We start from the raw sequence: 15254 nt of genomic DNA, 5'->3' as shown, positions 1-15254 counted from the left end.
TATTCTTTCCCTGTTGAGTAATCCAAACGTCCCAAAATTCATTTTTAAGCAATTATATCATGAGCAATGCTCAGTGAGGCTCTGATGTCACCAGTATCATCATACTTATTGGGTAAAGACTTAATATTTGCCCAGTCATGGGTTACAATTTGAAGTCATGTTGACTGCTCTGCAGAAGAGGCTGAACACTGGATTTCTGGGAAACAGTGAGGTCAGACCTTGTGACTCAGAGAGTCTGGAAGCAACCTATTCAACTAGTGTGTACAGCTCCTGTCTCTGTATTCTCCTGCACTGTAAGGAAATCCCAATGCTGGGTAGTTTATAATAAGATACTTTACTTAGGGTATTTTGGAGGCTCAAAGTACAAATAGCATAGTGCTGGTCCTAATGAGGCTCCCCTAGGTGCACCCTGGTAGCTGGCATCATGGCAACATGATGAGTGGGGAGGGGACATCATAAGGTGAGATGCCAGCCAGAGAGTGGATGGAGAGGACGCAGGCTTGCTTCTTCTATGGCAACTTTCTCATGAGAATTAAGTCACTATCCCAAAAGAACCACTTTCATCCCTCCCAAGGACAACGTCTTATGTGACTCATATAACCTAATTCCTAAACGCTCCTATCCCATGTCACCACATTGGGGATAAAGACCCCAATACACAAATTCCTGGGGAATGCACTCACAAAACACAAATCCTAACATTAGCCTTTTCTCTGGGACCCATGAAGAAACAAATTCTGGGAAGTTTGGATTACTAAACAGGGAAAGAATTCAGTGACACATCACGATTCTAGATGGCTAGAACAGGGATGCCTTTTATTCTAAACAAAGCCAACATAGGCTAAGTCCCTCTGGGTTGAAATGCCCTTAAAGATTCTTTGTCAACCCAGCAGTCCTGTCCCACGATACATTTCTCCTGTGCCAGGGATCCCAGGTACAGACTGCAGAAGCGTCCTCTGTACTCTGAAGAGGGAGGGACAGAAAGAATGTAGAGGGGACAGGTGGGACCGCAGAGGTCTTGTTTTGGGGCTGATCAGGCTCAGGTTAGCACAGGTGATGGTACCGACCTTGCCTAGCTTCTCTGAGATGGGTACATAATGAGGCAGTGAGGTTGACTCCTAAACTAGGTAGGGGGACAGTAACTGAGGTGTCAGAGATAAGGTCCCAGATCATGTGGGGTTCCCTTTTCTTCCTCCTCCTTTCTCTGGAGTGGTTACAGTTCTCATTTTTGCAAGAGTGGGGTTGAGTGCTTGCTGAGGCCCCCCTCTGGGGACAGTTGGCATTGCCTCATGCTACCTCCTCCTATAAGAACCTGCCTTAGAGGAGGTTCTGATGGTCACTCAGTGCCCTTACCTAAGGCCCAAGTACAAGCAATGGGGCCAGCCTTACTTTGCTGCCAAGCTTGTGCATCAGCAGCACAAGGAAGCAGAAAGGACACCACCTGAGGCACGATAGGGATTGTGTAGGACAAGGGCACTAGTGTTCTACTAAATCCTTCAGGGATTGAGACAGGGAGGCTGATCTTAGGGCAGCACCTACAAGTTGCATAATCAGGCCCCAGATTAGAATGAATATTATAGAATTGTCTGACAGTGACCATTCAATAGCAAGGGGCCTGCCTGTGTGTGCTTCTGTAGACCTATGTGTGTGCATGTGTAGTGTGTGTGTGTGTGTGTGTGATATACATGGGCGTGCAACACACATATGCACACACACACACACACTACAGAAACCTTGTACTATCTCTGCTCTTCCCACAGATCAGCCCACCTTTCTTGCCCTCATCTTCCTGCACAAATAGCCAAGCCTTCCTCCTTGTCTATTTTTCCTCTCTCCTTTTCTGCAAAAGCTGGTGAGACCTTGAACTAGGCCCCACTGAACTTGTATTCCATCTCCACAGTTCTCCAACGGCCGTTCTTTCTCTAAGGCTATGACCTAGATCTGAGAGAAAGGTGGGCAAATAGAGGCCATAGGACAATAGTCAGGGCTCCTTTCTTGACAAGGCTCTATTTCCCCACTGACCCTATGACCCACTGACCCTAGAGTTTTAGAACTCTAGTTCTTCTCTACAGTCTAACCTCTTCTTGCATCACTGAAGGGGAGGCCATAACTTGACTGTGAAAACCAGGCTGGCCTCAAGTGAGTGACAGACAAGGTTAGGAGGTGCTCTGGTCTTACTTCCGGCTGCTACACAAGTGGGACCTGGGGCCTGATGCCAACCTTCTGAATAACTGAGAAAAGGGAGCTGGTGGAGAGGGTGCAGGTGGGATCCTGAGAGCAGAGGCAGGCGCGAAGATGTGCTGGGCTGATTAACCTTGACACAAAGGCAAGGTCTTTGTTCTGGAGTCAGGATGGGGGAAATCAAATCAGTCACTCTTCCTGTACTTGAGAAGAGAGGGAGAGAGATCGAGATCGTTTTCCTGTTTTTAGTCTAGTGATTTACTAATGCCGTGTTTAATAATACACAGGAAAAGGGGAGGCTTTTCAAGATTGTAGCTGCTGCCTACTCTCTGAAGACTCAAGGCAACTGTCCTTAGGGGAGGTGTTCATTTGTTTATACTCTTTTTTTTTTTTTTTTTTTTGCAACTGTTGGATGTTGACTCTGCATGGTCCTACGTGTAAGTGGATGACCCAAAGAATCTCAGGGTCTTTTTCATGGATTTCTAGATTTCTATTGTCTCTGCTGTTGTCAAATTTTTGCCTGATATGTATATCAGGTAAAATTATATATATATATATATAAACTTACACTTTATAACTTAAGTGTAAGTTCTTATTTGAGCATCTGGTCCTCTAGAATAAGGATATATTTCATTACTTTATAGCTAGGAGTGACTAGGGAAAAGGCAGTGGTCCACTAGGCTTAAGCAGAAGGTTCAAGTCACCTCCAGGCAATGCAGTTTTAATGGTGATAGCTCATAGGTCTCAGTTGGCTTCCTCCTTCCTGTTTGTCAGAACATGTGAGTTATAGTTATAAGTCACATGTGGGCAACTATAACATGTGCAGGGATGTGTATGGAGGAAACAGTCTCGTATATGTGGAGCCAGTGGTTTAGAGTTAGCCCTCTAATTTCTGAATTTACCTTATTTTGGATAAATTATAAGTAGTTATCTTATCTCACCTAGGCATTTACAATGTTCCCTGGGTCACACAGCAGGCATGCTTTCCATGTGGAAATGCTGGAAAGCAATTTTAAGAGCAAATGGCTACATGTCACAGTTTGGGTTTAAAACATCCCCTATTATACAGAGAAAGCCTGTCTCAAAAACAAACAAACAAAAAAACCCCACAAAAACAAAAAAACACACTGACAGAAAAATCCCACAAAACCCCAGACCCATCCCCCATGCACTTCTGTGTTTAAACACTTGGATCCCAGGTCATGGCATACCTGTGAAACGTTGTGTCACCACCAAAGCAGGAGATGTGGCTGACAGAACTAGGTGTATCCCTGGAGGACAGCCTTCTAGGGTTGTAGCCTGAACTGTGGCTTTCTGAACTGTGAGAAGCTGTGCTACACACTCCAGCCAGTGTGGAGTGAGCAGCTCCTGCCAATGTGTCTTTTCTATACCACGGGCTGTATTCCTGAGACACGGGGTCTCTTTTCCCTATTTCTGTCACTTTTTTTTTGTCTCAATGATGACAGAAAAGTGACAGAAACATAAAATTGGCACCCAAACCAGAGTTGTTGCTGTAATAAATCTATGAGTTTCTTAGGCCTGTGGAACTGGTTTGCTGTAGTAGGGTTGAAACAGTGAGTCAGAGATACTGCAGGATGCTGTGATTAATGTCTCATGAGTCATTTTGGGAATGTGGAAGGCCAAAACATAATAGAAATGAGAAACTAAAGATGGCTGTGATGGTGAGGTTTCAGACATAAAAACAAACAAACAAACAAACAAACAAACAAACAAAAAACCTCTGTTGGGAGTTGGGCCACTCACATTATATCCTGGCAAGGTAATTTAGCTATGTTCTGCTTTTGTTCTGAAATCTTGACTGAGGCTCAATTTAAAGCTAATGTACTTTTGGGGAGTGGGGAGCCAGGAAAGGGAAAATCATTTGAAATGTAAATAAAAAATATTTTGAATAAAAAAAATAAAGTTTTTTTTGTGGGGTGGGGTGGTGATGGTAGTGAAACAAATCCCAAGACAACATAGGAGTTAGGCTGTGGCATGGTTACTGCTTGTTGCATTCGGCCATATTTGTGTCAAGACTGCAGAGCCCAGACAGAGCAGAAATGTGCAACAACCAAAAACTGTGCAGTTTGGCAAAGAAAGGCACGCAGGGCACTCAAATTGTAGACAAAGTGGCTGTAATTGGTAAGTGACTATAATTAGTCCCATTAAAGAGAAATCACACATTTTCACCCTTTAGGGTGAAATTTAACCACCCACAAGAAGTTCCGTAGTACAAAGTGGGAGTCCATTTGATAAAAGTTTCCCTTAAAAAGTAGTAACTGATAAAATAGAGTCTTTCTGAGGTAACTGATAAAATAGAGTCTTGCTCAAATGGGAATGACTAGGGAAATATTTTTCATGTTCAGGTTCTTAGACACCCATTTAAAAGCTCCTCCAATCAGGGTCCACCCACCCCAGCCTATGTCTCAAGCTGACAACAGAATTCGACATCATCTACATGGTATCTCTTTTGTCGGCATGCAGAATAGAAGAGGTATAGAGCAATTGAGGCCGGCACCAGTGTTCCAGAGGATGACTGGCCAAGTATGACAGTTAATGTTGGTTCTCGAGTTAACATACTTGAAAAGAGAGAACCCCAGTTTGGCCTGTGGGCATGCCTGTAGAACATTTTCTAAGTTGTTGACTGTTATAGGAGGGCCCAGCACACTCTGGGTGGTATCATCCCTAGCATGAAGAAGGCAGCTGACCGAGCCAGCACGCAGAGTTCCCCCATGAGCTCTGCTTTAGACTTCTGCTTTGAGTTCCGGCCCTGGCTTCGCTCAGTGATGGACTTCAACCCTTAAGATGAAATAAATCCTTTCCTACTCTGTGTCTTTTGCTCAGAGGGTTTTATTACAAGAACAGAAAGAAAACTAGAGCACAGAGATGGGTAATGTCTTGCAAAAGGATTCCCCTGAGAGCTTTAAATAAACCCCAAAGGCAAAGCTTCAGTTTCAGGAAAGACCCCAGGATGTTGGAGGTGTCAGGGACGTCAGACTTCCTCCAAGGAAAGCTTCATGTGCTAAATTGGTCCAGCCCAAGAGGCACTACCCGAGCTGCTGGCGGAAGGGTTCTAAAAGTGGAACCAAGCCTGTTGGAGCCAATGTGATCCCGGCATATGCCAGCTGTGGAGTTGTAAGGCTTGATGTCTTCTTGCTTAGTTTTGGTCTTGTCTTGGTCCAGGTTTTCCTTTTATCCTACCATCCCTCCCCCCTTGGGAAAGGGAGGAGTATTTACTCTCTGCAATCCAAAGTTAGAAATCTGTGACTTGGCTTTCGTTTTGAATTTTACAGGGGCTCATAATTCATAGATTGCCCTGAGTTCACATGGAGGGTTGGGACTATGGAGACTTTCGAAGCTGCACTGAATGCTTCTGGCATTTATGAAATGGTGGTGAGACTGTGAGGGCTGGAATGGAATGGCAGTTTGAGTCTGATGTGGTCTCCTCGGGGTCATGTCACAACACATTGTTTACCAGCTGGTAGAGCTGTTTGAAGAGGCCCTAGAATATGTGTGGTGGGAAGCATGGTTATAGAGGTATGTCACTGGGGAGGTCAGACCTTGAGGGTTATAACCCAGCTCTGCTTCAAGCCTGAGCTCTCTGTTTGGTGTGGTTATGGGCATACCAAGATATGGAAAGCCATGCTGCAAGTTCCTATTACACAGACTAAGGCCCTCTGTCTGCCATGTAGATCTATAACATATAAACTCAACCTTCCTCCTCAGAGCTCTTTCTATTAGATATTTGGTCCCACTCATATAGAAGTGATGACTCTAGTACATTATCAGAACTTGGACCATTGATGAATATCTTGGGTGATGTGGTAGAGGGGATCACATGAAAGACTGCCAGAGAAAACCTCATATCATTAAGATAGATGGAAAGATATTAAACTGAAGACTACAAAGATAACTAGGGGGAACCCCAAGGAGAGGAGCCATCATGAACAATACCATCCTGGAGTCAGGATACAGGTTACAGCTGAGGATCTCTGCTGGCAGTGTCAGTCATGTACCCCAAGAACTTATGGATTCCTTGTAGGAGCTGATGTCTACTCTCAGGTTTGTTCACCTCATGCAGCTTCTCTAGGAAGGGCAGGAAAGACCTGAGAGGAGCTGTGGAGTCTTTATAATGATGCTCCTCTCAGAGTTCCACATCTCCAGAGCAGCTTTTCCTATGGCCTGGTGCCATATTCCAGCTACCTCACGCTCTAGGGGTGGAATCTCTACACACAGATGCAAGACGTCCTTCACCTGGAATTTTAAATTTCCATAATTTCCTGTGAACATATCTCTCTTGAAAAGTCCCTGTACCAACCAAAGACATGAGAATCAAGAGGAAGAGGAGAGCCCATATGTTTGTATCTCTATGTCAGACTAAGGAGGTGAGAGAAGGGAGCACAGTCTGAGGGAGGAGGAGTGTGTGTAGACAGAAGGTGGGCCCAGGGAAGGAGAGACTCTGGAAGGAGAATACTCAGAATGGGGAAGATGGAATGATGGGGGAGAACACTCTGGGGATGCGGGATGAGCTGAGGGAGTTGGGCAATCTGAAAGAAGGGAGGACATCACAAGGGAGGGTAAAGGATGATTAAGGGAGGAGGGCACTCTTGGAGGATGGAAGATGATCTGAGGGAGGAGGGCATTTCAAGAGGCAAAAAGATGACCTGAAAGAGGGAACAACTGTGATAGTAGAGGATAGTCCTTTAGATAACCTTTTATCTCAGACTTCCTAGTCATTCAATAGTAACTCACCTTGTGTCCTGACAGAAGTTCAGAAACAGGTTAGACATGTGTCATTGGGATCACAGCCCCTAAATCAGCTCTGTATGAACCATTGCAGTGATTGTGGTACAGTGCAGGGTGGTGTGAGGATACAGGGTAGCATGGTGCAAGATAGTGTGAAGATTCAGGGTGGTATGATACAGGTTGTATACTACAGGTATGTCATGCTATGATCTAGAATGGCATGATGCAAAGTGGTGAGAAGATGCAGGATGACATGATGCAGGCTGGTGTGAGGATGGAGGGTGGTGTGATGATGCAGGGTGATGAGAAGATGCAGGGTGATGAGAAGATGCAGACATGTATGATGGTACATGGTGTTGTGATTGTACATGTAGTTTGGTGCAGGTTGATGATGCAGCAGGATGACACGGGTGCCATGAAGATATACAGGGTGGCATGGTAAAGTGGTGTTCTTATAAACAACCCTAGAAACACAACTTTATGAATATGACTTTTTGGAAAAGAAAAGTGAATGTTGGAGATGCTTCACAGCCTTTACTCTGCAATGAGGGTTCAAATTCAACTCTGTGCCTGCAGTCACCCTGCAGCCACCTCCACAGGCCCCCGAGGATGTGAGTAGGTGTGACTAGCTTTATGCCACGCCCTTCTTCCATGCCTTAAATAAAGCTGCATGTGTTAATTTTTCTCTAACTTTTAAACTCCAGGGTCATTCATAGTTCTTTGACAATACAAATCCAACAGTTTTTTTCCAAAGTAAACAATAATTAGCCAAACTAACATTTAGTTTGATGAACATAATTTGCAGAAAGCCTACATCCCACATTAACATGAGGATTATCCGCCCAACAATTTCTTGAGAAATCCATGATGTGTGGGGGTTCATGAAAGGCTTATATAGTCATTCACAAGCTAGCCTGGTCTATCCTGCCTGGCACCTGGTTCCCTGTGGGACATCTGCTTTGTTCACAGTTTCCTGGCTTAGAAAAAAAAATAAAGCTTTAAAGTATAGATTCTTCATTTTGAAGGCAGAAATATTAATTTACCCATATTAATCAAGACAGGTGTGATGGGTTGTATATGCTTGGTCCAGGGATTGGCACTATTAGAATGTGTGGCCCTGTTGGAGTAGGTATGGCCTTGTTGGAGTCGGTGTGTGGGTGTGGGCAATAAGACCCTCATCCTAGCTGCCTGGGAGTCAGTATTCTCCCAGCAGCCTTCAGATGAAGATGTAGAACTCTCAGCTCCTCCTGCACCATGCCTGCCTGGATGCTGCCATGCTCCTGCCTTGAGGATAATGGACTCAACCTCCGAACCTGTAAGCCAGCCCCAACTAAATATTGTCATTTATTAGACTTGCCTTGGTCATGGTGTCTGTTGACCGCAGTAAAACCCTAACTAAGACAACAGGTTAATCTACCACCCTACTCACGTGCTCCCATTTCAGGGTCTCAGAACTGCTGACATTCCTTTCTCACTAGACCAAGGACCCTACAGAAAGCAAGTGCCAGGTGTAGAGCTGAGGCCCTAGGCTGCACCTGTAGGTCATGGAGGAGCACCTGCTTGAACTGTTCACTAAGGTGGCTCTTCTCCTCCTTGGTCTCTTGTCTCAGGGGCGGGTTTAGGCTAGCAGAGCTCTGATACAGACTATCATTTAGGATGCAGGTCTTTCCATGTTGTGGGCTCCCTGAGGGTTTCCAGAGCCTCTGCAGTCAGCCATCTTGGAGAGCTAAAAGGTATTCAGGATGCCTGAGCCTGGCAGAAGCACAAGACCATGGCTCACTTCTAACTGTCCAGAGCTCGTATTTTTGAGATGACTGAGAATGAATCCAGCTATATATGGAGGAAAGCTGAGCCTCATGGCATCTGGGTCATGACTTCCTCCAAAGGCTGATGGGGTCATGGAGGCCTTCTGATGTTTGCTGTTTCTTACGAGGTCTTGTGGGAATCAGGGGGACTATCTATGCTGTGTCCTTTCTCCTGTGGTTATATGAAATCACAGAGGCTGTTGGACTCTTCCTTTCAGGGTCAACAGGGATGAGAGCTATCTAGAACATTCCTCACAAGGTCTGAGGGAATAGCTGAGGCCATCTGACATGTGCCCTTCCTCATGAGGGTGTATGGAGGCCAGGTAGGAAGATGTTTTACAGTGTTACAGTGTTGCTAATTTGTTTAACTGTGTCAATTTGTACGTGTGTGTGTGTGTGTGTGTGTGTGTGTGTGTGTTGGGCAGGGGGGTGGAGACAGAATGGACTGAGTCACAGCTGTGATCTGTGAATACAGACCAGGCCCCCTGGAGGACACGGGAGGGCAGAGAGCATGCAGAGATGAGGTCCCACTGCAGGTGGAGTAGTGTGGGCTCAAGCTTGACCAGCCTCGACGTCTTCTCTCTCAAGCCTCAGCTATTCTGAGTGTGTCCTACTTTCTCCCCACTCCACACAGGATCAACTCAGAGTCTCTTTGCATGACCCCTCACATTTTCTCTTGATTTCACTTTATAAAGCCCTGGCCTGGCCAAGTCACGAGGGATTGCTCTGGAAGACAAGGAGGGCAGAGTGCCTAGACAAAGCAGGGACTGCTACCTAGAGGGAAATATGATGTCAGCTAAGCTTGGCTAATGCCGTGGTCATGAGGGTGTCCTGTGCTCTCTCACTGTCAGAGACATCAGAGTGAAACAGGAAACTAGGGAGACCATTGAGACAGGTTAGCCTCAGAGTATGTGGGACAGAGAACAAAGGGAGATAAGTACCCAGCATGAGACCTGGGCCTAGTATGGCTTCCTGGGAATTCCTCTGTGGGGCCAGGTGCATAGCTCTCAGCTCTGAATCAGACAAGCAGAAACAGCATTGACTGAGAGCCACAGAGAGCAAGAAGCCCCAGCTTTCCTGCTGAACCTGGCAATCATGGGGCCACAGGACTAAAGTAGAAAAGTATGGAGCAGCTGGAGTGCTGGAAATGGTGCATTTGGCCTGAGCTCTCTGAAAATTCCAGGAAGAGACTGGACCTGGGTGATGGTTCCCTCCTAGGCTCAGAAGGAAGGACAAATTTCAGGGCGCATCCAGTACCCCCATGTGAGGGTCTCGTGAGTATAGATCAGCTCCAGGGAAGCTGTGAGATAAACACCCTGGATCCTGATGCTGTGTTGATGTGGCGCTTTAGGGACCTCCCTTATGAACTCCTAAGAGCTAGACTTCAGTTTGTGTTGCAGTCTGGTTCCATATAAATACCTAGTGGCCCTGCTGTGCTCCCCAGGAGGAGGGTCGATGTCACCTGCTCATTATCTCAGTACTGGTTACAGCATCCCAGGCTGGGTCTCTGGCCTCCTGTCCACTGGGCTTCCCCAGAGTCACCAAGCTACTTGTTTCTAAGTGGCTGGGCTAGAACTCTAATACTTGGGATTAGATTCCAAGTCTCCTGGACACACACAGTGCAAGGTGACTCATCTGAGCATAGGTAGGTGTCACACTGTCCCCATGCATTCACATGCCATTCTGTCCATTTGTCCTTTGCTTTTTTATGTAAATATTTTCCCAGTATGGTTTGTAAGCTTGAGAGAAAGAGAAAGTATTACTGGAAACTTTTTGGGCTTACCTGAAACCATTTACACAAAGGGTGTCTTAGGAGGTAGTGTTCCCATCATTAATGGCTGGGTTCAAATTGCATAGAAATTAAGATCCTGAAATGAGGATGAATGTAGCCTAATAAGTTGTACATTTTATTCTCTGTAACTGTACAGAAAATATTTTAATTTAAAAATTTCTCCAGTTAAGTCTTGCTTTTAAGGCATTATCTCAGAAATTAACACATCATCATTTCTTTTTCTTTCTTTTTGAAATAACATTTCCAACACATCAAAATTTTCATGTGTGTTGTGCTCGGTTTGGCAGCACATAGAGTAACATTTCCATGTATGACTTTCAAGACTTTTCTGCTAGTCTCTCTCTGTGTGTGTGTGTGTGTGTGTGTGTGTGTGTATCTCTGTGTGTATGTGTATCTCTGTGTGTGTGTGTGTCTCTCTCTCTGTGTGTGCATGTGTGCATGTGTGTATGTGTGTGTGTGTCTCTGTGTGTGTGTGTATGTGTATCTCTCTGTGTGTGTGTGCGTGTGTGTGTGTGTATGTGTTTGTGTATCTCTGTGTGTGTGTGTGTGCATGTGTGTGTGTGTATGTGTGTGTATCTCTCTCTCTCTGTGTATGTGTATATGTGTGTGTATCTCTCTCTCTCTCTCTCTCTGACTTTGAGACATGTACTGTGATTTGGCCTATTGAGGCAGTAGAGCCTCAGATAGCCAATGCCACATTGGCTCCACGAGTTAAAATCATCCGGTGTTTATTGTTGCCCTGACAGGCCTGTGTACAATAGCGGATGGCTAGAGAGTGGATGGCAGCAGAACAGAAAGCAGAAGACTGATGTGCAACCCTGAGTCCTAATCAGCTGATTTCAGAGCACCCTCCCCCACCCTGTGAGCAGACATTGTACTATAAAGAACCCTAATGTGCATCTCTGGGTTCCCTGGGAGCAGATACTTTGTAGGGCTCTAACATGCTATCCTATGATCCCTATAAGTATACACTATATAGAACCCTAGTATCCTACCCTGAGATCCCCTATGAGATACAGCATACATAATATGAACCCTGATTCAGGCAAAGCTGCTTCTTTATGACATCATACCGAGGCTGAGGCAAGACCACTTCTGGAATCCTTTCTGGGATTAAGAAAGCCAAGTCCACAGCAGCCACAGTGTGGCAGATGCCACTCCTGGCTCATCTGATGACAGAAGCTCTGACTAGAAGAGCTACTGCCTTTCTTGGGCTTCCTACCGGAGACTCCTACCTTGGCAAATACCTTTTCAGGGTCCCAGTGGGCCTTTGTCTAAGTTACAGTTTCTATTGCTGACCATGAACAAAAGCAACATGGGTGGGGAGGGTTTATTGCATCCTATAGCTTGTAATCCATCATCTAGGAAAATCAGGGTAGGACTCAAGGCAGGCACTGATGCATAGACCATGAAAGAGTACAGCTCGCTCACCTAGAATCTGCTTACCCTGCTTTTTTATACCACCAATGACCACCTGTCAAAGGGTGTGACCACCTATGGCAAGCCCCACCCAGTCATCAACTGTCAGTCAAGAAAAGGCACCACGGGCTCGCCTGTAGGCTAATCTCATCAGGAGCATTTTCTCAAGTCATATTCCTTCTTTCAAAATGGCTCTAGCTTATGTTGGGTAGACATAAAACTAGCCAACACACACTTGGCATCTATATTCTTACTTCCCTACCCCAAACCTACCTCAGCTCCCTGTCTTGTGTCTGTTTCTTATGTTACATTCATTAAGTCCAGAATTTTCTTGAGTGTACCCTGAGTCAGCATGGGCGGAGGGGTATCCTCTATGTCCTGAGTTGGGACAGCATTGCAGGATTTGGATTTGTTGGCAAGCAGGGGCATGTGCAGGGTCTGTGAGGACTGACAGGTCAGCATGGTGGAAGGGGAAGAATGCAGCTGCCTTTGTGGGGACTATCTGCCACAAACAATAACTTCCATAGCAACCAGGAATGTGGGTGGGTACTAGACCTCAGACCATGAAGCATGTTTTATTCCTAGATATCCCAAAAGAAACTAGATCCCATCCCAGATGGCTTCCATGGAGAAGAGACTTCTCCTCTGCTCTGTGTCTTCGGCTTCTACCTTCACGGGTAGGGTAGGAATCAGAAAGGAGAATACTGAAGTAAATTCTTCTCCGTTTAGCCAGCCCTGGGTGAGCATGCCCAACAGCAAGTGGGACTGTTAGCAATGCCACCATGCCATGCTTCCCTTCTTGGGATGTGCAGTCAAGGCTACTGGCATAACTGGGACCACGAATGGTGCTCTCTGGTACAGGGAGCATATGAGTGAGTGTTTGCAAGTGTCACACCTATGAAAATGGAGCATGCTGGGAAACAGCACAGTAAGTACAACTGGGCATGAATGGCTTCCGCTAGGGTGGAAGGGCCCCTGGGTGCTGCTGGGTTTCCTTGGTGGAAACCAACTGTTCCTATAATGCCCTTTCTTCTCATTCTAACTCCCCCGCCCCCTTTCTCAAATGACCCCGGATGTCATGGCCCACTTCAGTTCATCTTCCCATCTCTGGATCTGCAATGCAATCACACCTGCAAAGTCTCCTTTGCCACTGACAGACACATTCAAAGCACACAGGGCTGAGAACCGGGGCATCATTTGGGAGCTGTTATTCTGCTCCAGGGATGAATATAGGTGGGATTCTCGTGTCACCCCAAGTTTATCGAGTGAGGTGCCTGTTTGCACTTTCTCTTGTTCTCTCCCCAAGCTATTGCAGATTTCACAGAAACAGAACAATGGCTGTCACATGCTGTTGAGGGAGCGCAGCATCCTCTCTTCAAGATCAGAAGGATATAGCAGGGAAGCACTGTGGGTACCTCCTGCACGCTGTGACATCAAGGTCGCTGTGATCCAGGAACATTGTGGTGACAGTGACATGCTCAAGGTCGCTGAGCCCAGTGTGAGGCTAGGAGGAAAGCCCCCTCCTTCCTGGGGAGCAACGCTCATGAAAGGCGTGCATTTTGCTCTTAGATTTTAAAGCTCCCTTTACCTGCTGTGACACGTACTCATGGGCCAGGAAGAGCTCTGTGTTTCTAGCCGTTTCCACGCTGTGACATCCGGACGTGCCCACCTTGCTAATTGGGGAGGATTAAATGGAGCGGCGATCACAGAGCCTGCAGCCGCACTCTATTCCAGAGCAGGAGCTGACAGCAGCCTTCCTCTTCCTGCAGGCATGGCCCCGCAGAGCCTGCCTCCCTCACAAAGGCAAGAGGCCACACTGCTGAGGAATGGTGTCTTCCCACCTGCAGATTTCTGCTTCTCCCAGCCCGGAATAGCTCAAGTAGGCTGTGACCTCGGCAAGCACCCTTGAGAGAGTCTCGAGGCGCCTTGAGAAATTGCACAAGAGGCGCTCTGCATCTGGGCTGGATCTATTATTCATGCAAGCATGTTTCAGCTAGCTGGGTAATTTAGAGTCTCTCGGAGAGTGCTCTCTGCAGCAGCCATAAACCACGTTCCCAGTGCTCCAGGGGAAAATTACCTTTCCATTGCTCCAGCTAGGGGTCATATCAGAGACTTCACCCAGGGAAGTGAGGGCTGAGGAGGGGCTGAGACAGTCCAAGGCTCAAGGGCCCTCCAGAGTCTACACTCGGGGCATCTCCACCTGTCACTTCCCAGATGACCTCTGGAGCTTCAGCCCTGTCACTGCAAAATGAATGCTGACTGCAGCCGCCTAGGAGCCAGGCCTGCGCGGGCGGGCGGGCTGGCGGGCGGGCGGGAGGAGCCCAGCCCCCACCGCTCCACACTGAGCTGCCACTGATCTGCTGCCTCGGGGATCAGCTCCACAGGGGTCCTGGATGCCTGTCTTCCTGACTGGGAACCCAGGTTGCTGGAGGCGCAGTACTAGGCACACAGAAACAGGCATTCACTGTACGCATTATTTATCTCCATAAAGCCGCAGTCTTTGTTGCCTTCAGAAACTACACTAAATACAGATTACAGATTTTTTTTTTCTTCCCAGAAAGCAGAGCACGGACACCAACACACGGCCCTCACACATACTAAGAAGGAGGAATGTGTGCAAAGAGGAGAGCATCAACATCCGTTTTCGGACACTAGCCACACGATGAGAACCCGAGGCCAGGGCTGGCTATAGACATTATTTTTAGCCATGAGATTGTGGCACATGTGGTGTGGCTGCTTCCCCCTCTTCATTCTCGCTGCATCCCACAAAGCCTGGCTGTTCTATAGGGCAGCATCTCAGCCATGCCTCCCAGCAGACATGCTGGGCAGGAGCCTGGGCTCCCTGGGTCTGTGGCAGCCCCGGCCCTCCACCAGTGCCCTGCGGACATGACTTGCGTTCCTCTGGCGCTCCTCATTCGGTAGGCCTGGCTGCTTGCATTTTTCTCATTCCTTAGAGCCCGGATATGACACTTCCTCGGGCTCTCCTGTGCTCAGCTGGTGACAAGGGCATCTGTGCAGAAGCAGACCCCGAGGTAAGAGGAAAGATGGCTGTGGGCTGAACACCTACAGTCCCAGTGGGCCAGCGCTGCCACCTTAGGTGTCAGGTGGAGCTGGGGATGCCAGTCAGAGGCTGACATGGAGTTGGGCTGGCTCTTGCTGAGTTCCTGCCAGCTCCCCCCGCCACACACACACACACACACACACACACATCATAGTCCTGTCACTGTGGAGATGGTGATGTTCCCCTGGGCCAGAGTGACAACCCAAACCTCATCCTTTAATTTCCCAGGGTCTTTGTTTGCTTTATCTCC

This window comes from Apodemus sylvaticus, chromosome 6 (genome assembly GCF_947179515.1).
Source record: "Apodemus sylvaticus chromosome 6, mApoSyl1.1, whole genome shotgun sequence".
In the NCBI taxonomy this organism is placed as follows: domain Eukaryota; kingdom Metazoa; phylum Chordata; class Mammalia; order Rodentia; family Muridae; genus Apodemus; species Apodemus sylvaticus.
This window is presented reverse-complemented; position numbering follows the sequence as displayed.